Source organism: Poecilia reticulata, chromosome 20 (assembly GCF_904066995.2).
Source record: "Poecilia reticulata chromosome 20, P_reticulata-male-v2, whole genome shotgun sequence".
Lineage (NCBI taxonomy): Eukaryota > Metazoa > Chordata > Actinopteri > Cyprinodontiformes > Poeciliidae > Poecilia > Poecilia reticulata.
The window spans coordinates 17,340,154-17,366,260 of record NC_088849.1 but is presented as its reverse complement, the minus strand read 5'-3'; the positions used below and the strand labels follow the sequence as shown (position 1 = coordinate 17,366,260).

At 38.1% G+C, this 26,107-nt stretch overlaps 1 protein-coding gene across 20 annotated transcripts in view; it reads left to right on the top strand.

Moving 5' to 3' along the window:
- kiaa1217 (KIAA1217 ortholog) overlaps positions 1 to 26,107 on the top strand; it is a 126,743-nt gene that overhangs the window by 38,746 nt on the left and 61,890 nt on the right. Inside the window, exon 1 of one of the 20 annotated variants that reach the window (XM_081601696.1) lies at positions 12,268 to 12,632. The exons of the other annotated variants lie outside the window; for them this stretch is intronic. The gene's annotated coding sequence lies outside the window, so the exon portion shown is untranslated. Of the gene's footprint in view, positions 1 to 12,267; positions 12,633 to 26,107 lie in introns of those variants that run through there. 20 annotated transcript variants of the gene reach the window in all.

The following is a 26,107-nucleotide window of genomic DNA, read 5'->3' as shown; positions in this document are numbered from 1 at the left end:
GCACATGCTTACAACCTTACTTAAAAACAAAAAAATAAAATAAATCTCCCATAAAGACAAGGTTTTGTGTTCACAGATGTATTTGCTTCCTGTTTCATTAAGAAACAAGGTTTCTGTTTGTTGTGAAGTTACATGATGCTCCTTGTAATTACTCCCTTCAGTCCATATTTTCTCCTGGATTGCTCTTTGCCATTTTGTGCTTGTTTTTCCCCAACTTGTTTGATCTAGAGTCACATTTCACAGCTCTGTCTGTTTCTGTTTAGTTGTTTTTCCTGTTATAGAACTCCTGGATTGTTTACCTTCTTGCTTGTAGCCTCGTAGTCCTGCCTTTGAGTTCTTCATTCCTTGACCATGATTTATGGTCAAGGAATGACCGTAAATCATGGTCATTTCTTGACCATGATAAGACTTCATATCTTATATAAGATATGAAGTCCTATATAATCTACCTTGTACATAGCATGTGAAATGTTATGTTGAGTATTGTTACATTATAAATTTAAGGTATGGATTAAGGCCATGCAACACAGTCTTAAACAACAATATAAATGACACAAGTAAAGCTACCTAATTAGCTTTGATGAGCTAAAAATCAAGGTTTTTTTTGTTGAAATGAAAGCTAATCCTACTGTAGAGCCAGGAAACTTAATAGTCTTGATGTGTTTCAAAGCACAGAGGGGATTTTTGTAATACGCCTATCTCAAGGAAAAAAGTGTTTTGAGTCATATCTTCCTCATTAGACATTTTTTTTTGCCATAGGGCTATGATAAACTATTATTCTTGGACATAACAAAAGAAACAACCCAAATTTTGAAAGAGGATATATCAGTTAATTCTATGACTAGATCAGAAATCGCTAATGGAGTCAACAGCTGCAGCACTGAGGTGATCACTGCTGTTGTTTGTGAGCATAAAGTGGTCCTTTTATCTTCAGCGGTTTTTACTTTTTAGCAGCTTCGCGAATCAATAAGCCCTCTACCATCACATTTAGCCACGTCAGTTGGCTTTGGAGCTGCTCGTGTTTTTCTCCATGTCCAAGTGCCTATGCACTACATTGGTGTAGTGCAGTTGAACCTTCTTCAGTAAATCACACTGATTATAATTGCAATTTGCACAAAAACTGCATCCCATGCTAACATATGGTATTTTCATGACAGTTGGAAGGCATGTGCTTATGGTTTTCTGTTGACATCAGAGAAACATTATTTGGAATTATCGCAGAAATTATATCGGTTTGAAAACTGCAAGTTATTTATTAGTTTCAAATAAAAAAACTTCCCAAAGCAATTAAATGCTGACTAGGTTTGCCAAAAAGTTTTTAGATTCCTCTATTGGGTGACAGTTTATTACGTCTCCAATATATTACCTATCGTATCTTTGTGTGTATGTGTGGGTGTGTGTATGTATCTGTAGGTGAATTTTCTGGATTGAAAATAAGACTAGCACATAAGGTTAGTATATGTAGGTGAATTTTCTGGATTGAAAATAAGACTAGCACATAAGGTTAGTACAGAAAAGGCAGTTCTTGCTTACTTTTTGTTGATGCCTTTGGGCGGGCAAAAATGTGTCCCTGAAGTTGTGTTATGTCATGCCCACAATGAAACAACGAAACACTTCTTTCTCTGTAATTGGTTGCTCCAACAGAAGCATTATGGGTGTCTGAATCACCACAGTCACTCTGTATTTTCCTTTCAACTTTAGTTTCTTGTCTTCTCTGCCACTTTACTGCGGCAGCAGCTTTTAGTGCCTCAGATGTGCCCTTGTCTGCCCCAGTTTCTAGCACTGAAAATGACAGCAAACTGTGAACAAACCACATCTGACAGCAACCTAGATCAGCAAACAACTGAGATGAAAAGAAACAGGGTTCCTAAAATACTATTTGATGATACACCTTGATCTGTTATCTAGTGAGGATATTTAAGCACTTTTTATAAAAGAAGGAAACATCATAATACACCAAGACTTGATAAGTAATTTTATGCAGTGGAACATTTGTTGCTGTTCAGCCTTATTTTAAATGTTTCCTCTCCTGTATTCTTATAATTTTAATAGAACGATGTTTGTACAGAGAAGCCAGAGAAGATATAACGTAGAACATTTGTTGCTGTTCCTAGTATTAGTCCTTGAGCACCAATATTCTACAATTTTTAGATGCATCTCTGGCACAAGCAATCTTGATCCAAATTGTTTCTCTGTATATCTGTTTATTTGTTAGTTTTGTTTAGTTGTAAAGCATCACCGACCAATAAGTAAAACCCCATTGATCTGAAGAATAACAGTTTTGCAGCAGGAGACCACCCCATGGCATTTGTTTTTTACATTTAAGGTCACCCAGAAATCTCTCATTTCCATATACCACATTTAAACTGCAAAAACTGGCTAACCCTTTCATTAGTTTTCTTTTCCAATTCCTTCCCTACCTTGTTTGGCAGCTCAGAGGAGGGGTAAACTTCAAACACAGAGATGGCTTGAAGGCAGCTAAGCTCCAGCTTTAAGTGTTTTGTGACATGGTCTTCACATGAATTATGTTTATAGGTCTGTTCCACTTCACACACACCATCTGAAGGAAAGAGATTATTCAGTAGACTGTAACATTGGAACAACTGACCTTTTAAGCTTCTGCTGGTCGAAACTCGTTCACTAAAGTACTGTTGACTGAAGCATCACTATGTCAAAGCACAGTGAATGATGGCTCTTTGAACTTCTGTTATGTTCTGCATGTAGCTATTTTTGATTGACTTTAGATGTCACTGTATTCTACCAACTTTTTTTGTTATTAGCAGAATATGTAAGGAATACCCAACAAATCAAGTCTGCCCATTACTGAAAAAATTGCCCATGCACCAGTTTCATTCTGGGTTATATAGATACCTTTAGGAAGAGTAGTGCAGAACACACATGTAGCTTATTTGATGTGCAAATACCACATGACGTCACCTAAATTGTGCACTCCACTTTCACTATTTCAGATGAATTCAAAATCTGAGGTCAGACTGGATTTACGAGAATAAATACATTAATGGGACAGTGTTTTAAATGGCTGTTTGAAAGGGCTCCCTTCAATCCTCTTCCACAGTCTGTAAAACCCAATCGCCAGGTAAAAGTTCATGACAAACCACAGCTTCTTTTCACTTAACACTTCTGTTATCCGCTGAAAGTCTCGCACTGTAGACACATTGTAGAAACTAGATCTTTCTTTGAAACCGTTTTTTGTATTTCTGTGTTTTCTCTAACCTAACTTTACTCAAAATGTCTAGGCCAAGAAAACTGTCATTTTTGTGTGTACTTCACTCAGTAACAGCACTAACTGAAGAGTGTTGTTGTCACTGCTACCAAGGTTGCACTTTGAAAAGTCTATTCATTGATTAAGTGTACAGTCCGTTTCCAGTCACTAGGACACATCTTGGTGCATCTTTACTCTAGATGGAGCTAATGTAGGTATGGGAAGTAAATGAGAAAAAATATGTATTTTAAGCATTCTAAAAAAATAAAACATACATTTTCAATATTATACAGAATTAAAGCATTTTTAGGACAAGGATAAACATGTGGCCCTTGTTTTTACATCAAGGCTTTAGTTTAAGATTGATGACTTGGGCCTGGTGAGCTGGGCAGGATAAGACAATGTTAAATCATCTAAAAGGCCTCTCTATTACCCTGTATCGCCCTCACTTCATCCTTTCAGAACAAAACGGACCTTAAAAACAAATTAATATATTAACCAGCAGAATAAGATCATTTTTCTGATCTTTATCTGGGCTCTGTAGCAGTCACTAATCACAATTCTTCTTGCTGAATTTGCTTGGAATTGCATTGCAGTCTTTTCATTCGGAGGCTGAATGCAGGATATGTTTACCTGCAGACTTCAGTTATCAGTGGAGTTGCTACTTCAGGGTTTTTATTTACCCCTGAAGTATCTGGTTGGTAGATTTTTACTGGAATGTGCCCCATTTTATGACTGCCAGAGTCTGCAGTATGTGGATAATAAATAATAACTAATGATCTACGGGCTGTTTTGGCAAATGTCTGCTTTAAGTTTGCAAGATGAGACATAAATTGGATTCCCTCGAAATTCCTGTTGCTATAAAGTAAAGCTATAATTCTTCTCCAGTTTCTGTCTCAATATAAATTGATTTAATTCAGATATTCCTTAGTGCATTTCAACAATTTATTTTTTACTAATGTTTTTTTTTTTTTTTCTGAAAGTACCAGTTTTCTATTTACTTTTAGAGGGGGAGTCTAGCATCTCAGTTTAAATGTTTATCAGCTGTGCTGCTTTTGGGCTTTGATCATATTCCTAATTAAGACTTTATTCAAATATTATGAGTCAAAAATATGTAATGCAATGTTTGAATCGCTAGAACTTAAAGTTTCCACAGAAAATAACATTGATCATATATTAATTAGAAAGATAAAGAGTCGTCCTGCTTTTCACAGAGCTTCACTTCAGTCACAGAGTATACAAGGTTGTTTCCCATCTGCGCTGTAGTACTAATAAGACACAAATAATTTCAGAGGCAAGCATTTGGTTCTAAGTTCAGAGCCTGACCTTGGGTTTACCAGAGATAACTGACTCATTATTTTTTAATTCAACACAAACATAATTATGTCCTATCTAAAGTTTTAACTTCCTGCCTTGCTTTTAAACCATAAGAATTGCTATGCCAAGATTCCTAAGTTATTCACCCTTTGTTGGGTTGCCATTTAGAGGAAAACTATCAAACTAATTCACATGGCTCTTAGTTGTTCTCACATGTGTCTTATTTATCTTTGATTTTTTTCCCCCTAAATCAGAATTATATTTCCCTGATGCCTTTGACAAGAGCCATTAGTTGGTTTTTGATTTAAAAGTGAATTCCTTCAAACATTATTTCTGTGATTTAAGTACTTTTTTTATGACATACCCATAGCAGTATGGGTTTTTTCATCACATTGTATGTAGTGTAGGGTAGTGCCTCCCTTTCTCCCTGTTGTTACTTCAATCTGTCAGTCAGCTGTGGATGGTAGCCTTTTGAAGAAAAACTCTCTGAAATTTCTCCTTCAAACTACAAAACATTTGCAGTAGCAAATAACACCAAAAACATAAATCATTGTCTGGATACAAGAGTAATGCCATCCATCACTCTTTTCAGACAATTTTGTGTTTGTTGGATGTCATCTGGTCTGCTGGTAAAATAAACAGTGCAGTCCAGGCTACTTACCGGAGCAGAAAAGATGGCTAACTAGCAAGCTAACACCAATGTACCAGACTTCTAACGTTACATTCAACCTTATGGGGGTCCCAACAGTAAACTCACAATAATCTTCAGCATAATGCTTAATATATTGAACATGCTTACTTTTTACTTTCAGCTAGTGTTAATTTTACATTTTTGTGTACATTTTTAGTCACTGAATTTATGTTTAGTAATAAAAGCAATTAGATTTAAAAAAAAATTGGTTTAATACAGAAAAAAACTAAAGTCATGTTTTTAACTGCATAACTATCTGGGAATGGATGTTTAAAATATACTGCTCAAAAAAATAAAGGGAACACTTCAGTGTTCACTTAAATGTTAAAGTGTTCCCTTTATTTTTTTGAGCAGTGTATATTTTCAGTCTATCTGTTTCAGACAAGCTTGTTTGGCCCATATTGAGACATTTCAGTAGCTTGCATTCTTTCTACAACTTCAATAAATTACAACAAACAGTAGTAAAATATTTTACAAAAAAAAAAATTCCCTCCACAACAGGTCGTTGAGTACAAAATCTCCTGGCGTGTACAGTAGCGCCCCCAGGTGTACGGCTTCTTGGATTTCAAGTTTAGCCTGCAGTTTCCCCCTTGCTCTCATTTTGATAGAGTTTAATGTGACCCTATTCACTTTATCCCTGCTAGCACAGCTCGTTCAGTTAGGATGTGACTAAAACTTCACTTTTGCCAAGTTTCTCTCTCTCTCTCTATTACACCCCGTTAACAGAGAAGCTGAGCCGACAGCTGCCCTGTGCCTCTGAGCGTCTCCGATACATTCTTACAGTATCAAACACTAAGAAAAATTGAAGCAGGGATCAAACATATTCTGTCCCCACACTCTGAAATCTGGGGATTTTTCTTCTCTCAAAAGGGGGCATGAAAGGGTTTGGCTGTGAGATGACGTCACTGGTGAGACTCGCATGCTTTTCAGCTCCTCGGCGAAAGCTTGTGATGAGACTGACGCAGCACTTTTGTGCAAGATTATGAAGACTGAAGAAGGGGATTTTTGCTTAACTGTAATCACCAGCTGGAGGTTTTGATTATTTTTCAGGAAACTGTGACGCAGAAGAAAAGTTTCCATCTTTTTTTTTTCTTTGCTTCATTTCTTTTTCCCCACCTCACCTCACTTTAAATCAGTCGAAATCATCTAAGAACAAAAAACTTGAATATGTAATCGGATTTTGTGGCTTTGGTGAGTACTTAACAGACAAAGCAGCAGCAAAACAATAATTCAAATAATTATACTTTGGCAGCTGTTCTGCAAGAAATTAATGTTTATTATTATAATTTAATTCTTTGATTAATATGCAACCCATATCTGACTTTTTCGCGGCATCCCAATTCCGATCTCCGCACCCAAAAGCAAAATCCGATTTGCGTCACTTTCACATGTGGTACTAAATCGAATACGTATTAAATTGTTTCTACTGTGTGAACGTGGCATTACATCTCTTGTTATATAGTAAGTTATTTGAATGACAACAGTGGAGGGGGAAAAACAAGGCTACACAAAGAGTACATATTTTAGAATAAAAAAAAACAACAGAGAACTTGAGAATTAACTTTGTGATTTAATAAAAAAAAAAAAATAAAACTTTCTTTTTCTCTTTGAGTGCTGAATGTTGTAGATTCCCCACTTTGCTATCACAAGTCTATAAAAAGAGGAAGAAGGTAATAATGCAGCTGTTTTGAGGTGCCGTTGCATGTGAAGTTCATCGGGTGATGGTAGTAACACTGTGGATGGTTCCACATGTGGTCTGTCCCTGGAGGCTTGTTGTTTTCACAGAACAGATGCTGAGTTTTGACACTCTGGTGGCAGCCCTGACCTGCAAAGCTTCCTGCAGAATGTGAACCTCACTCAAAAATCACCCAAATTAACAACAGCAAAAAAATCCTCAGAGGAGATTTGGTGTTTCCAACATTTGGTAAATCTATTTCTCAAGAAATTAAGGACACAAACATGCTAACAAAAAAATTGCATAATCCTGTCTTTTCAGTTTTCTAAAAAGTTACCAAACAAGCCCATTGTCGCCCCCTATGTGACGCTTTAGTAAAAAAATAAATAAATACTTGGATCAAAGTCTAAGCTTCAACTCCCCTCAGTGCGATCCAAGCTGCATGCATTCCTGAACACTGAGAAATATGTGGAGACCTTTAAGTGTTTGCTATAGATCAATGTTACGACATTGTTCTGACATTTTGCTGTTCTTTCAGCTGGACACGAACCTCTGTAGAGTTTCCTCAAAGTACTCTTTCTGACCCCTTCATCCACCACAAAGATCAGCCTGAAAAATGCCACAAATGCACCCAGACAGCAGTCAAAGCGATGTTCTCTTTTACTCTCTCTTCTTTAGCAGATTGAATGTTAATTGTGTTTGGGACCAAATGCTTCTCTGTGCTGCAAATATCATAATGCATTTGTTTGTTGCATGATCCCCTGAAATTAGGTTTTGACAGGCATACTGTGCGAGTTCTCGCACTAATGAGACGTAGACAGAAGTATGCTAAGTTGCTGATTGAGGCCAACAGCTCACAAGGCGACATCTGTCACTTAATGTGAAGCTCAAAATCATCAATTATTCACAGCTAAAACACTTTTAAAAGTACCAATAAAGTGAGCATTTATAGATAAGCAAATGATTTTATATCCAAAGTCCTTGTAGACATGCTCTACATAATGAATATTTTTTAGATGGATCAAGTTCTTCAGCCTGCTGTAAATCCCATGCTCATTGTGAAAGCAATGTTTCTGTTGACATCGTAGGGCACAACTGATAAATATTTCATACTTGTTACTGTTTGCAATGCTAAATGGATTTTATTAAGCCCAATCATTCTTGTCTTGCACCAGAAGGTACAAAAGTGCACTCATGGGCCAAACACAATTAGGCTAAATGCCTTTTATTACTCCATAAACATTATTAGATCTAGATTTCTATGACAACAAAACACATATTTACAACTGTGGTTTGCTGCACTTGCAATGATTTACATGTGTGCCTTGAATTTTACTTTCCTTGTTCGTTTAAGCATTTTTACTGCTTTCTCCCACCCATTATTACTTTAGATTTGTAGTGCCTTGCACAAATATTCACACCTGTAGAATCTTTCTACATTTTTTTATGTAGCAGCAGCTATGCAATTTTAATGTATTTTGTATTTTTGGGGCGATATGCAACACAAAATAGGCTCATAACTGGTGAACCATTCATGTGAACCATTCCATTTTTGCCAGTGCCTAGTTTGATTGAGCAGAAAATGCCCTGCTCTTTGGACCTTACAGCTTGGACAACATCCTTGTTGAGTTCTCCCCTATGAGAACTTGCCCAGTGTGATCACCATTTAAATATGACAAGAAATTTTAACATTTAATTTAAAACACATTTGTCTTCTTCCCATTTCACATGTAGATATCTGAAATGAGAGTTTTTTCTATTGATGAATTCAATTTTAGCCAGTGTATTAACTTAAATAAAGCAGGCACATACATTTATTTATGCATGAAATTTTGACTGGAGAGGTAGCGTTGTGCATCATTTTTATGCCTGTTTCGTCATGCATGTGGACTGTGGAACTAACAGAAGGGTTCAGTCACAAAAATTTGGAGAGGTGACATTTGGATTTGATTGAAGTGTTATCAACTTTCTTCCTTTTTTCATCTTGGAATCTTGGAGAACTGAAATAATAAAGAAACATGTCTGTAGTTTGCAAAATGATTTCTATCGCCTGCTTTATAAAAGGGTATCATGTTACTTGGAAATAAACAGGTGTGAAAACACAAGTTATAATTGTGTGCAATTGTTTTTTTTATTTCTCCAATTGCTTTGGATGATTTTTTTTTTTACTTTTTTTGTAAATAAAAAAATCATATCAATGCCATTCCAATCAGTTGATGTTTTATTTTTACATTTTATTGCAATTTTTGTAATTTCTTGTTCTTCTATATGGCTAAGAATAACTGAGCTGAGATTACTGAATTGATTTATCCTTTGATCAGATTTCAAAGCACCAATATTTTCAGACCACCCCAACTTAGACCCCAGTCTCAGCCAATTTTTTCACCTTTACTTGTTTACATGACAAAAAAAAAAAAAAAGGAGACGGAAACAAAGTCATAAGGCTCATCTGACCTCCTGTGTGGTGTTTACCGGCCGAGCTCTGTCTCATTGTTCTTTTGTGTCACTGTAGCAGCAGGCTACAGGACCGTCAGATGGCCTCATAGTGCCACATTCATTTCTGCAGATTGGCTCTGATGTCACACCTCTCACTTCACATTCTCATTACTTCAACGTGTTATTAATTTATTTAATCAAAGTCTGTTTAGATCCTGCTCCCAAGAAACTCAAAATGGCAGCAGATTTAACAGTCTGCTTTATAAGCGTGTTTCCAGCAGTCTAGGATGGATTGCAGTCAAAACACAAATGTCCACTTACTCAAAACCTCAGTGTTTAATGACATTTTAGAAAAAGACTGCTCAGTGGGCCTGTATATTTGTATCGAGGACATTTGGTCCACACATCTGACCTGCTGGTGGCGGTGGTGCTCCATTAAGTTGTTTGCCAACCGCCATTAAAACAGAAGTAGAAGAAGAAGAAGAAGAACCAACTGCAGTACAGACAGCATCACACCGAGCAACAGGATCAATCTCACCTCCTCACTAAGATGGAAATTTCTGTCGTCTCCTCACTCAGTAGAGACTGAATCACTCTGAAGATACAACTCCTTGGCAGAGTTTTTAAGGTTGATGCATGGTGAATAATTTTGGCTTTAACACAAGCCCCTGTTGTATGCCACAGACAATGTTTGAATATTCAGAATTATACACAGACATCAACACAAGTTGTTGCCTGTTAGTTACTTTTTATAGCATTTTAGCTGACAATGTAAAAAAACATTCTGTCATATTTTTGTTTGAAATAAGACATCTTTTAAATGAATTCATTCAGCCTCATCTAGGCTCATGTTTTCTTCCATCTTTGAAATGTTGAGATCAGTTTTACTTTTTTTTTCACCGTAGAGATCAGAAAGCTCTTCAGCCTCGTTTTCTGCATCCCGTTTGTATCACAGAAGGCAAACCGCGCGCCATTTTACCCTCTTTACTCAAGTTCAATAATACAAGTGCCGTCTAGTTCTTCCAAGACTCACAGGTGGCTCATTCACTGTGGTGACTGAAGGATTGACTTCTCAGAGGCAGATTGGCACAGGCTGAGACACTGAGCTGAAAAGCCTGAGGTAAAATCCTCACCTGCTCTTTTAACTGTTCAATCCCTGACTGTTTTGATTTATTTTGTCTCCTTTCGGCATTTGTTTGGGTCTCCTTTCAGCAGTGGAAGGATTTAACGCTCAGGGATTAGTCAAAGTAAGACCCATTTGCAGTTTTGATGGGAAAAAAAAAATCAGGAAAGGAACTTCAATGTTACACCAGCACAAAACCAATGTGAGAACACATAAGTGAACAAAGTTAAGTCACACCCAGGCAAAACAAAGATTGCTGCTCCATAAATAACCCTCACTCTGAGTCAACATGTCTTTCTCACCCATTATTACATGATTAAATAAATGCTAATGCATAAGGCCTTCATGCCTGCATATCCGAACCACAGGTAGAGTGACAGCACATTTCATCTTTGCACATTTCTGCTTTTCGTTCCATACTAGCCGGTACTTTAAAGTTTTTTTTGTTGCTTTGTGTGACTGTCCAGATCACGTCTGTCAGTGTGTGGTTTTTTTTTATTCTGTGCCAAAGGGAAAAAAAAGGGGTTTGGTGAAGGAGGGAGGCCTCTGCTCCAACACATGGTGCCCAGACTAAACAACAAGACGAACGTTTCCTGAATCCAACTTGGCACAGAAGCACCCCAATCTGCCCATGTGTCTTGACTGAATGGCTGAAAGACTTGCATTCAAAATGGGATGAAAGGAGAGGTTAGAGGAGGAATGGGGTGAAATTAGTACAGTCAGATTGAAGGAAAGATGATATAGGGGCTCAGTTTGGTCATTTCAGTGTCCCGTGTAAAAGTATTCAGACCTCTCGAATATTTTTTACATTTTGTCGCAATTGCAAATCTCAATGCATTTATTAGGATTTTATTGGCTAGACCAACACAAAGTTGCACGTAATTGTGAAGTGGATAAAAAATTGCAAATAGAAATAAAAATCTGAAATGGGATGAATTTATTTTCAGCTTCTTTGAAGTCAGTACTTTGTAAAACAGCTGCAGGTGTATTGGGATACCAACTTTTGAAGACCCAGAATATTGCCCATTCAAAGTTGATCAAGCTGAAATGGATTAAACAAGCTTCTGTGAACTGAAATTTAAAAGTTTTGCCTATAATTTTCTGTTAGATTTTGGTTTTGATCTAATGCACTCTATTTGTAGCTTTGGCCACAATAGAGATCACTGTTCTGCTTCAGGTTGAACCTCCATGACAGTAAATTTTCTTCCAGGAATGAAAGAACCTGAAAGAATCCAAGGCGTGTGGTAGAAAATAGTTTAAAAAATAGTTAAAAAAATTTTTCTAGTTAGCTTCTTGCATTTTTCTGCAACCTCCAGCTTAATTTTAAACAAGTCACTGATCCTTGTTCATTCAGTAATATCCTCCACACTGAGGAGAGTTGGCATTAGCTTGTCCTGGTCACTGTTAGTGTTGTCCACTCCCCTGCCCTTACTGCTCTGTACTCGCATGTAGCACCTTAGCACTTCTTTTGTTTAAAATGAACATTGGCCAGCTTGCTGGGGAAATAATAATTGAGCGTTTTTAAAGAAGGGGTTTGGGCAGTATGGAGAAAATTCTTGGCAGACTGTGGGAGAGATTGAGGCTCTGTAGGGGCTATGAAGGGTTGAGTCGGCTGTGGTTTTTAACAACAAGCTGTTGGATTTGGAGAGAAAGTTCCAGACACACCCCCAGCCCAACTGAACACTGCACCTCCTTTTCCCATATGCCTTAAAAATGTATCTGTCTCAGTAAGACGATTTAGCAGGAAGCCCTTCCTCCACCTTCACCCTTTCTCTCTTGGTCTTGTGACTGAGGAAAATCAGATTCCCAAATTGTGGCAACACCTTTTAAAGTACGGAGGGAACACACAAACGGATGGACGCCTGCATGTGACAAGCCTCTGACAAACAACTTTTTAGAGAGAGAGAGAGAGACAGAGAGAGAGAAGGGAAGGGGCTAGCAGTAGTTTCTTGGATGGCCTGATTGGAGCATAAACAACAGCCCAGGAAGTGCTGAAGTAAGAGCGAGAGAGAGTTTGGGTGGGGAAATCAGGAGATCTGCCGGCAGAGAGCAAAAAGTTTTAGGGCTGCGGGGAGCAGAGTGTTAGTTTGCGTCGCTGTGGTTGTTTCCAGTGGGAACAGAAAAAGAAATCTTATCAGGACATACTGTGTTACAGAAAGAGTTCAGGGTGAGTAGCTGCATCTCATACAATAACATACTCTCTCACAGAGAGCTGATAGAAGCACGGATGTTTCGTCTTCAAACATAACCCCCTTTTTTTCTATTTGTCTGTTCCCGCTGTGGATTCATGCAGACGGAAATAAACTTGTTTTACTTAAGAAGTATCTCCACACTTGCAGTATACAATGTTGTCTATACCGGGACTCGGAGGTTTTTCATTCAGCTCACTGTTCTTAAAGTGTTGCTACTTTCTGATGCTGACCCTGGCTCTGGAAGTTGCTTGTTTTGCATGGTTGTTTTTATTTTTTGGGAGTTGAGGAGGCCTGAAATTCAGCCAACCATTCAGTACAGGGCAGAAAGAAAAAAAACAGAAAGAAGGGAGAGAAAAAAGGGAGCCACTAATGTGTGTGTGGCTTTGTCTAATTAAGCTGATGGGGGGAGAGGAGAGTGTCGAGGGTCATATCATGAGAGGGTGAACTGGGGGAAAAAAAAAAAAAAAATGTTTTTACAAGACACAGTCCTCACACTATCTGTCATTTTAACTGTCTGGGATCTGTAAAGCTGAACTTTTCTCAACCTTTGAGCCTTTTTCGTCTTTTCAGATCACAGAGAGATGATATCTGTAGCGTCAAAGTAGCTACTTATGCTTCAGATTTACTGTGGATTTGGTCTCTTTTGGATCTAATGGATTTCAGTATTTTCCTACTAGGAAGACTCTGCATTCTTCCACTCAAATTAAACATTAGTGTCAGAGCAATCTTGGACTTAGCTGCTGTAAAATCTGTAAGGGAGTCCTAATTAGTTACTATCTCTATTTTATCTCCATAATTTCCTCTGGATCTTTTCTGTAACTCTGAAGACCATTTGCTTTTTTCTTTGCCTCTAGAAACTTTAAGCATATGTTTAATTTATCAAGGTACAACCAAAATGTTACATATTTATTTTTTACTACAGTTGATTTCAAAGAGTCAGAATATAACAGACAAATGAATCTATTTCAGTTATTTATTTAAGAAAGTGAATTTCATTATGGTCTACAGATAAAGAAAAGTCAAGATACAGTTCCACTGAAAATGAGAATATATTACATCAGACCAATAAAAACCGTGTTTTTTAAATAGACGTTTTGTTTTTGCCAGATTAAGATTGCTGGCACAAAAATTGCCCACCAGACAATTCTGGACACCCTGCACAAGTTTGTATAAGCTACAGAAGGTTGCAAGTGTAGAAGTATTATAGAGGACCATATTCAAACATGTCATTTGAAAGTTTAGTGGAAGAAAAAAATGTATCACAAAAGTTGCACAAGCAACATCAACAAGATAAATAAAGGATCTTTCCTATGCTGAGTGAACCTCGATGGTCCTTTTTAGATGTTTTATATTTCATTTGTAAAACAAGGTGCCAGTGTAAAGGAGAAGCACAGAGTCAAAGTTGACTAAGGTGTACTCTGAAGTTTCCATAGTGAGTCATGTCATCGCAGGTCTTGGTTTTATTTAGTCCAGGGTTAGTCAAAATTCAACTTTTAAAACTCTCCATGCTTCTTTCTTCAAGCTTAATGAGGATGTGGATTTTCATTTTCCTGCAAGACTTGGCACCTACTCACGCTGCCACATGTATCAACACATGCTTAAAATATCTCTGGACAGAAAACTGATCTGATCGTTTATTCATTATTTATTTAGAATCGTTTATTTTTAAGAAAAAAATCAGAGACACCAGATACTCCAATGCAGACTAAACAAAGACAGCGAATAAAGCAACCTGTCTAAATGCCTCTGTGCCAAGCAGCAACTTGCAATATGGACATTTCTGGATTAAACATTCTTTTTTTCTTGGCGTTCTGTATTATTCAGATTTTCTGAGAAACTGAATTGTGGCTAAATGAGCTTCCCTTTCTAAATTGCTGAATTAAATGAACTTGTTAGCTCCTGAATCGCAAGTTGTCGTTGTGATTTGTTGTGTCTGTTTGAGCTGCGAGTACATCAACCTCAGTCTTCCTGCTGGGAAACACGATGAAAAGACAGAAGATGAGTTTTCCTCTCAAAAAGACAAACGAGCTTTCACCCTTACACCCATTTGAGAGCCCCCAAAATTCATCATCCATCACCAGTTTTGGCATTTTGGCTTAACTTAACTGTCTCACAGATTTTATGTGTGCCTTGCTGATATAGCAAGTTGTCTTTTTTTTTTTTACAAGACCACAGGAAACTGTTATTAAGTGTAAAGCAGAGCTTTGGCTGCCAGTGTAATATAGCTGTGCTGTTTTTCTAAGTGCTAGCATATGAGGCGCAGTGATTTTGGCAGTGCTTTTATAAGCAGAGGTACTCTGTAGCTTTGGATCATATACTTCAAGTTATCTAACATTATCAGACAATTAACAAGTATTGAATTTGAATGCTTCAATACCAATCTGAACTAACACTGGCGGATCAGTCAAAGCACTTTTCATTTGTGACATAGATCAAGCACCTGGGCCAGCTACCTTAGCTGATCTACAACAGAGTTTGATGGCTGTCATTGAACATAGAGATTTGTGATTACTCACCTGCACCAATGGCATGTGGTGAGTGAAGCAGAAGACGTCGTTGGGTTACAAGTCTGGATTTATTATGGAATTGTGTGAGAGATCTGACCAGAAGTTTCTCCATTAAGCTGGCTGCACCATCATCTTTCTGTGTGGCCCAAGTTAGCTGACGACACATTGAGTTCTTGAACTTGATCAAGCCTTCTGAGATAACATCCATTATCAGTCCTAGGCATGGATGGAGACGGATGGGATTAAACATGCCCACACAATGGAAATCTCAAGGCTTTGGTCGGCTTCTGCTCACATAAGCAGAGTCTAATATTAGGGCAGACACACCCTTTTTTTTTAAAAACACATTATTAATCTAAGTCAATATTATGCTAAAGTTTTCCCAATATTTTTATGTTTGGCCAGCAGTTAGCTCCCATATTTTACTAAATACGGTTTAGCTAATGAGTGGTTTACTGTGTTTGGTATTTGCACTTATTCAGAAAACTATTGACTGATAAACTCAATATTAAACCACACAAGATGGGAAATGAGTGCTGGCAGTTGTTACTAGAAAAAAGTTTGTATAAATACATAACATGTATTTGTATAAATAAATACATAAGATGTATACTCAACAAAAAGATAGTCAACATAATCTTTTCTGTTGGGCATTGTTAGAGTCAGGGATTTGTTCAAATGAGGATTATACAATGAAAATAGTGTAGGATAGCCAATGAAGACTTTGACTGGGTAAAATGAACATTTTCCCTTTGATTTTTGTGTCGGAAGAGCATTTTAATCAGCTCAGACAAGTTTCCCTATATCTACTGATTAGCAGTAGCTCCACAGCACGGTGAGGTCACCACCATGTCCCACTATGGGGATGGTATGTTCTTGTTGATGTAACGATGATCGGTTTAACGGTGCTTTATGAAATGTTCGAAGTTTGAACTATTTGTTATATGTTTAAACTTTAAACTTCTTCACAACTTTGTCCCTGACCTGTTGACAGTGTGCCTTGGTCTTCATGATGCTGTGTGTTTATTAGTGTTCTCAAACAAAACTCTGACGCAAGATTTATACCTACATTAAATTATACACGGGTTGTTGGTTGCACTAAATGCAATTTAGGTGTGTCATAATAAAAAAGGGTCCGGATGCAAATGCACATCTTGTATTACTGGTACCTCTTTGCAAAGAGAAATTGAAATCTGTGTATTAATTTCCTTCCACTTGACAATAATGCAGTCCTTTGTGCTGCTGTGCCACATAAAATCTGAATAAAAGGCAATAAAGTTTTTTATGGCACAGTTTCAAACTATGGATGAGGTTAAGTAACATGATAAAAAAAAATGAAAAAAGACATTGATACTGTTAACCTGCTGTGTTTGTTTTTTTTCTTTCAAGATAAATACCCCTGTGTCTCCCATTTATCAAGTCTCTGAGGCTTTTGGCCAGACATGGTGCCTCCTGCTTTACACAGAGGCTACCAGGGTCTGCTTGTGCCAGTGATGGATGACTTTTGTATTCAAATGAACAAAAGCTATATGACTGAGCTAGTGCTGTAGTGAACCCTTAGGGAAATGAATGACAATCATGTTTGAGAGGGTTAAAATGTGATGAAGATTTGAATTTGCCTCCATCAACAACTTACAAATATGCCCACATACCACAGTTTTTTTGTGTTTTTTTTGAAAGTATACATCACCGAAGGTTTTTTATCCTCACAAAGCAGTAATTAAGAAATGGCTGAATTTGAGAATTAAGGCCAACTAATCCCAATAAATATGGATGAGACTTCCAGCCTTGTTAAAAACCTGCAGTGGCTTGCCCTTGTCCTTCAGATTTGTGCTTTTTTAAAATGCTTTCTATGGATTGAATTGACTTTCCACTAATAAGTCATTATTAACACATGATTGTATAATTACTCATCAAGACTCCTAAACTCTTATTTAAGCATGACTGAGATAACAAAATGCCAATCTCTGAAATAGTTCTGGTAAGTCCGTGACAAACGCAGGATGTCTTTTTTTTTTTTTTTAAAGCCGGGATATTCTAGGAACGGTGGCTAATCGGGTTCTGGAGTTTGGACTTTTTGAGGAAACCTGTCCTCTGTCTGTACGTGGTCTGTTTGGAAAACTGCTTCCTGCCTTGACTGATAAATAGACAGGACCATGTAAATACTGGAAGGACGCCCGGCAGAGCAGTTTAATACTTGGTATCTAATAAAACCGTTGTATGCTAAATGTAATGGCAGGTATGTATTCAGAGAGTTGCTATTTTTGCACAGAATGGACTCCATAATCTTTGAGGACTTTATTTGAATTGGATTATACAAGTGTGACAGCTTTAAGTCCAACTGCAGTTGAGGACAATTTTGGTGAAACATGTTGAATGCAGAACATTGTGAACAAACATGTTTCCTAGGAATGTTTAGCCAAGCATAACTTTTGCTCGCTTGTCTGACAATTGGTTAGCTCATAAAGTTTAGCTATGACTGACATTTCTTGTACATTTTCCAATAAACCACAATGAGATTTTGTGGAGAGATTCTTCCTGTTTAGAGTCTGACATGGAGACGTCTAGTTTTTAGTGTTTTCTTAAAGCTAAGCTAAAACATTTGTGTGTTTCTGAAGCTAAATATCTGCATTTAGCACTGAATTAAGTTGGCAGTCCTAACAAATGTCTATTTGTTTTCCCTAATTTTTATCCATTAGGGAGACATTAATGTTTTACAAGAAGATTTAAATAAAATTTCTGGGTAACATGAACCTGGCACAGACATTTATTTGTGACACTAATTTCCTGAACCATCTACTTTAACCACTCTAACAGTTCATCTACCTGTATATTTCTATTTATGTCAAGGTTTTCATTTTGCTGATAGCTTCTTTAATATGAGGTAGTTACTCATTTTACCTTTAAATCTTCAAATGAAACCTGCAGAACGCTTTATAAGGAATTGCATGTATCTGTTTTTAGAAACAGAAATTGTGGAAACATCCACTTCACACACTATTTTATGCACTCACATTGTTGCCTCCGCTATGTCCCTCGCCACTTTTTCTTAGCGCTTTATTTCAACGTTTCCTTCCTGTAGGGTTTTCCTTTCACAGGAGAGTGTATCCTTCCCAGCAGTGCGACAACAATGCCCCGCTTCATTCAACTTTCCAAGATGTAAGACCCCTGGAGCCAATGGTCTGGTGGGCACATGCTAAAACCATCAACTCGTCAATAACTGTGGTTAGCCAAACAGACATCACAAAACTATCTCACTGGGTGCAAAACGAAGCTGAAGAAACGACTAGGGTGTTGTTTCAACTTTCTCCCTGCATCCGTGTTTAAATATGGCGTGCATGCTCTCCAACCAGCAGATTGCCAGCTTTTTAAACTTTCCTTTGAGCTGGCAGAAAGTGTAAAATAGCACCATATGCCTTGCTTGCATACTGTAACTTCAGTTTGACTCACTTTGAAAATTACCCAATGTACTCTTGTCTTGCACTGTCTTTCACAGAAGCAAGCCCTGCTGAGGGTTTTTATTATTGGCCTCAACTCATTTGGCCTCCCAAAGCTCAGCTCAGACATTTTGATGGAGGGCTCTCTGTACAACTGGAGAATTACTTAATTACAGTCACTATCTTCAACTGAATTAACAGAGTGGGCATCTATTATGCATGGCTTGATGTTGATGCACTTCTCCTTAGAGCCGAGTAATACCCATGATGTAGTTAAGAAGTTAAGGTTCTTTAAATTACTTTATCTGCACTGGGAGGAAGTGTTGCAGCGGGCATGATTTATTTATTTTACCACTTGTTTTTAGCTTTAATTAGGTGAACGATCATAAAAAAATGTAGTGTGGTGGGATTCCCCCCCACCCCCCATTTTGGTAACTTACAACAGTAAAATTGTGTACTTGTTTTTGATGTTTGTCCAAAAACAATCTGTTTGAATAGGGAAAGTCTGCATTTTGACTACAAACGTAAATTATATCTGAAATGTGTTTTTACTGTACTTAGAAGAGTAATCATTGCCAAATTGAAAAGCTCTCTTTAGGCTCCTTGGTGTTGCTATCTGCTTCTGTCAGTGGTTCTAGTTTATAGCAGCAAAATGTGGCAGCCATTTGGGAGTGCCTGGTTGCTCATACAAAGTGCCGCCTATTTAACCAAAGCTCCTACTTGGCGCTTCGGTTCCCGGCGGTTCACAGACCACCCCTCCCCTGAACCTCCTCCACACAAGCCCCACCAGACTAGCGGCAGCAGCAATTAGTATCTGGTAAAACTGCACACCAGCTCATCATGTGCAAACTACAAGGTTCTTATGAGGGGTTGTAAATCGCATCATGAAGAAGCATTGTTGTGATGACACGCTGAAGGTGAATATTGGAAAGGGTTGCAGTTTCTAAAAAGGAAAAGAGGCCAATTTCGAGGCGTGATGTGAGTTCAAATTTCTTTTGAGTTAATTTTGATATTGGCAGGATTTTCACAGCAGCTGAAGACAATGTAGTAACTTGAGTGTGTTCCAAAATGAATATGCAATGCATTCTTTAGCTTTACTGTTAGCTGCAAATTCTTACCACAAGTTTGATATTTTGAAGAAATACACTAATATTTGTTTTTCGGTTCAAGAAAATAATTGTATTTTTTTTTTTCATCTTTGTCTTTTGATATAAAAATACAAAAAACTGACATTTAGGAAAAACGTGGGTAACTTTTTATCCTAAGATACCAACAGTTTTCAATGATAAAAAAATTAAAACTTGAAGAAATTATGGTATAAATGTGATGTGCAATAATTAACTGTCACATTGCATAAAGTTTGTATCTAAGCAGTTCAAACTCAACTCATCAACTGACTTGATAATTCTAAAAGATGGTTTAAAACAACAAACAATAGCTTATAAGAGTTTTCCAGTTTTTTTCTTATAGCTGGTCTAGCGTGGGGGTTCAGTTTGCTTCAAAAGAAGGCGTTAGTTCTGTAAACATTTTGTCTTTTGACCAAACACATTACCGATATTATGTCAGGGGCTGGAAGGCTGATGTCGACGCATGAGAAAGAGGGCCTGATATGTCTCCATTAACAGTTTGAGTTTCTATGGAACAGCTGACAGCTGCACGCTTTGCACTTGACGGCAGCACTTTGAATGTCCCTGCCCCGACTTCCATCTTTCTTTTTGTTTCCCTCTGACTGGGATTCCTCAAATTGTAAGAAAGATCTACTAATGCTTCCAACTGTTGCTGCTCAAGAGTGATTCTTCATTAAAGTTGGCGAACTGTCTGCCTGTGGCCTGCATGCTTTCGCCTCTGCGTGGGTTATTTGTTGCACAGTTTGTCCCAGTAAGCTGGATTCTGCGGCGCTTTGATCAGGGCAGAGTACCCTCTCTAATCCGCTTGAGCTCTGGATGTTTGCCGAGGACACATATACGCACACACACACACCAACAAACTGTGATTAAAAAAAACATATGTGTAGGTCTTGCCAAAAAACGGATGAAATAGTCTGAATAAATTATAAAGGAACAAGCTGACATAAATCTCAGATTACATATTTGCATCTGCTTCAAGTGTCATTTTTGATAACTTAGAGGTTGAATTTGTAATAAAAGTTTGGGTATTACACCAAGTGTAATATTTAGAGCTTCATCCAGAGCAGTTTAGTGCTTAACTGTGCAATGCCCACCTCATTTAGCACCTCAGTGGGGAAAGAAGGCACAGTCTCTGATATATATTTTAATGAGAGCCACAGGACACTGGCATTCATTAAAAACTGCAAATTGTCATGTCTTGATGATTGTTTCAGAAGCTTCTCACTTGCTCTTGGCCTATCGCGTTTGAGTGCTATTAAACAGACGGTGAAACGATTTGATCTGAATCCAGCTGATGAGATGAGAGGGTGCAGAGAAAAGATGGAGGAATTATGTGAAGAAATTAGAGTTAGGTGGTGGAAGAGAAAGAGGAGAGGAGGGTGCTACTCGAGCGTTTATGACGGCCCTCCCTGCATTACATCACTGAGATGCTTCGGCACTGATTACATCGTCGGGCTGGAAAGGAGGTTTGGACCTGGAGGATGATGTCATCGATAGCCAATCAGAAAACCTGAAGGTTGTTACAGTCTGGCCAGCTGCGGAGATGAAACGGTTGCTTTTCTTTGAAAATGAGTTTTCTTCCTGCAGCCTTTTCCCCCCGTCTACTTGTTTTTACATTCGTGATTAAACCGATTTTATCGCATTCTGCTACTGCCACTGTCATTAGACAAAATGCATCGGCAGCCGACCTGAAAGTTTGAGCAGGATATCTAAATATAACTACAAAGGAAAAAAGTGTTTAACTAATTCAATAACTCATAAAGAAACAGCTTTCCGCCTGTCCCTGTTAAAAGAACACAAACTATTCTAAAAATGCCAGAAGTGCCTTTTAGAACTGTCCAAAGTTAACATATCATACTAAATGGGAAGCGGGTGAGGGCTTTTACTGGAACATAACGGTCATTTTAGAAAAGTCTCGGCATTCGTCTCTGTGGCTTTGTGGTGGGCAAAATGTTTAGTAAAGCAGCGATCTTGGCCAGTGCCACTCTACTTCTTAGTCCTGGAGGGGAAAAGGGCTTGCCTTTGATCAGCTGAAGGAACTCTGCTATCGCTGCTCAGCATATATTTATCTATGCAGTTTCCACAAAATATTTAGCTGAAAAGATGAGCTTAATTTGGTGCTGTGCTGCGAGATGAACTAATGTGCAACCCAGGGCTGTCGGAGGGATACAGAAACTCATCCAGCACTTCTAAAACGTTGGACAAGCATGTCAATGAAATAAGACACGACATTTTCAAAGAGATTATTCCTGTGAGGAACAGTGTTCCAGGTCATGTTTGTATTTCAGTGTGACATAAACCACGGTTAGAATGTGGTCAGTTTCCCTCTTTAAGAAATTTATATTCTTTGCCATCTTTAATTTATCCATACATCAATTTTGTGGTAAAGACCACAAATGACCTATTAATAAAATAGGGTTGTGCTATGTAAATATTTTTTTTTCCCAGTGGCCAGATACTGAGCTTAGCAAGTTCATACACTGTTTCATAAGTCACACATGGAACAGGTCCTACAATGACTTCTGTGTCCATTTTTGAGGAAATAAGGCGGTCTAACACATATTGTCTAATAATTTTATTCATCCCATTTTTTATCTGAATTTTACAGCTATTTTCTTATTAAAGCAGCTTTAAAAGTAAATCATTTGATATCTCGCTGTAATAATTAACTTAGTCTGTTGCTACTAAGACATACATTGTACCCTGTCAGAGAGCAAAAAAATCTGGAAGAACTTTCTATTGAGATTTTGTAAAAAAAAAAAAAAAAAAACAATCTGTCATATTGTGCGTTTCTCCTCTGATTCATTTTCCCATGACCTGATAATAGCTTTAGTATTGTGGCCCCAACATGGTATAACTATTAACGTTTGCAGAAAGTTGCTCTTTGTCAGCCTCTGCCATGGGAAAGCTGTAACATTTATTTGCTTTTCACATCTGCACAACAGTAAAGCTTCTGTTTCTTTCCTAATATCCCCTTAGAAATAATCACCTGCATTCTTATGATCTCATTAGAAAGTCCATGCTTCCAGCTCCTTTATGGGAAACATAAACCCAGCTACATTGCAGTTCATCCAAATTTCCACTGTTCTTAAGAGCAGATCCAACCAAACTGGTCCACATTCAAAAACCTCCCAGTAGAACCCCCCTGTCTGCTCCTCGGACTTGTACGCTTGGACACAATCCACCCAGCTCATTGAATGGCACACACATATACATTAATGTGGGAATACACAGTCAGAAGCACACTGAGGATTTCACAGATAAAGACTGGGACAGAGGCACCAGTGTTCTCAGGAGTGGATCCCCCCCCTTCACGGGGGCCCTATTTCATCTCCCACCACCTGCATCACTTATCAGCTCAGGCAGCACTCACCTCCCTCAAGCAGGGCCTTGTGCAGACACTCAGCTTCATCTGCTACCCTTGAACGCACAGAACTGGACCTGATTTATCTTGTCACTGAATATAAAGAAGCTCAGAGCTGACGGGGGACAGTACCGTTTAAAACAGAATGCCACAATGTGAATCTTCTGGTTGAACAAACGCTGAATTGTGGTTTTGCATACTTGACTCGTCAGTTGGTAATAACCGCTACAGCTGATTACTCCTGGCTTGCATGCAGGGCAGAACGAAACGGGCGAGATATGAGGTGCAGCAAGAAAAGTGAGCGACACATGATTGACTGGCTGCAAAGTCTGGGTCTTAAGCTGCTTATCACTGGGTGGGAGAGAGTCAATTGCAACGCAATCACTTTTTAACAAACTTGTGAGAAAGCCGGCATATTAAAACAGATATTTAAATGGAAGGGTTGTGCAGGATGAATACGTAGTTAACTTCCTGCAGATGAAAACAGTTCAGTCATTTGCATAGGACTGCAATTATAGCACATCTTTTGTCCTAAAGTCTCCCCGGCTGCATCTAAATTTCAATTGAATGATTTATTCCAAAACTTTGAAGCACTTCAGTTCTAAGCAAGTAGTATCATGTATATTTTTTCTGGTTGTGATGGCTATGTTCACTAAGCCAACTGACTTCAAAAAAAAAAAGAAGAAATTTAAGCTTCATATCACCTAAAAACCATCTGTGTCTGGGCACCATCCAAATCTTTTCTGTACGCTTTGTGTTTTCTTGTGTGTTCATGTCCATCGTGTCAGTTGACATAGAAACTTGCCAAAACAGATCTTAGATATGTTATCAATTCATACACACTCACACATACTGAAAAGCCTGAGTTTTACCTTTTTGTCATCTCAGTTTGTGCAATTGCATTTCTTAGTAAGAAAGAGGCAGACTGTTATCTTGCTTTACTCCATAGGCACATATAGTGTGATACTATCAATCAAAAGAGTTTCGAATATCTGGTAGTTCTCCTTTAAATTCTGATGAAATTTTCAAAATAAACAAACCTCAATGGTCACGTTTTGTTAGAAATGTCCATATCTGTGAAACAATCTTTCATAGTCATAGGGTTTATACTGATAAAAATGAGAGCCATCTGATAAAAACATATGCTAGATGCAATGACATATTTACTTTAGCCATATAGTATAGTGTAAAAGTTTTCATGCCCCTAAACGTTGTACACATTGTGTAAAGGTAACACCAAACTTCAATGCATATTACTGAGGTTTTGTGTGAATTATTAACACAAAGCAGTGGGAAGTGGTTTTCCACATTTGTTTTACAGATGAGAATCAGAAAACCATAGCATGCATTTGTTTTCTGTTGCCTTTTTGCCATTTTTCAATACTTACTTTTTAAAGGAATTGCACTTTTTTAGGTTATGTTTCTGTTAGAGCTGCACATTTGAAGACAACATTTTTCTGCATTTATTTTTCCAAAATAGCTCAGAAAATGTCTTTTTGTGGATTCTCAATTAGATTTAAGTCTGAGGGGGGCCATTCTGGCTCATGAAGCAGTTTTGATCTAAACTTTTGATATTGTCTTCATAATAGTAAACAATTGAAAAGTCATTGAATGTTAACCAGAAAGATACATTTTGTGCTCATCTGTTCAGATGTAAGCCATTTGTTAAAATGTGAAACAGCTCAAGATGTGTGACTAGTATTTCTGTGAGTGTAATCTACAGTGTTTGTGTTCTTACCATTTGTTTACTATTTGTTTTTCTCCACATGACCAAAGAACCACAACCATTGCTACACATGGTTGGATGTTAAACTGGTTATTCACACTGGGTATATGTTATGATTAAATTAACTGTACCCAGAGCACTTCCTATCTTTTATCCAGCAAGAGACCAAATTCCCTTTGGTTATTAAAGCGGTCAAGCCAGAGCGAGCCTGATTCTGCAGTTAGTTTTTAGAGACACAGTCGGAGAGGGAGAAAAAATTCCTCCCCCCTGGCTCCTCGGTTGATGTCCTCTCAGTCACAGCTGTCCGTAGCGTCGCTTTACCCCTCCCTCAGAACTCCACTGTTGCCCCAGCGAACGTTGTCAAGGGAAACTAGCCGACATCTGAGCCGACGGCTGGATTGGCTTACATCTACTCTGGCCTATGAGTTAATGAAGTGCACACACTGCTGGAGATTACTGGCAGTCACGCACAAAGTCACAGCTAACGCAAAAAGCACAGCAACAGACACACCAGTCCGGTAAGAAGCACTTAGTGTTTTAATTAATAAATGACAGAGGAAATATTAACAGCTTGTTTCTGGCCTGATGTTTGCAACAGATGCTTTGTTTCACACACGCACATATTTTGACAACAAAACATTGCACAGGGGGGGTGGGGGGGATTCAACAGCACCCCCTGGTGGGGAGGGAAGAGGCAGATCTTTGTAAACGGCTACTTTTTGTTTGGTAGAGATGGCGCAACAGGTTAAACAATATTGTGGATTCATTAGGTCACAAATAGACAGGAGCTTTTATTTATTATTTTTGCTGATGGGTGGAGATCTGGTTGGCCTCTGAACGTCTAAAGCAAAAGTTGCACAGCTCATCTCTTTCCTCCTCTCTGCTTGTTTATTTTGCTGGCTGAACAATGCGGGAGGAAGACTGAGGGGGAGGACAGTGAATGATCTCCAAAAGCACAACGAGCGACTTTACACTTGTCTGATGTAATATTGACTTCTACAAGGAATATAGAGCATCTCTTTATGACTGACTGCACATATAGAGTTTTAATGACATTGTCTATTCAGTAAGGATGTAAACTTTGCACTCCATTTAAAGATTTACACCTGTCAGCCTCTCAGGAGGAGCTTCTCCAGGAGGCAGTAAACAGAAAAAAATCAATTACTGCTGCCAATAGCCTCATTTAACATTTGGTATTTCTTCTGTACCCATGTTTTGTCTTTAAGTAGCCCACATCCTCCTTTGGAGCTGCTTTGGTATACTAGTCACTCATTACTCCCATATGCTGA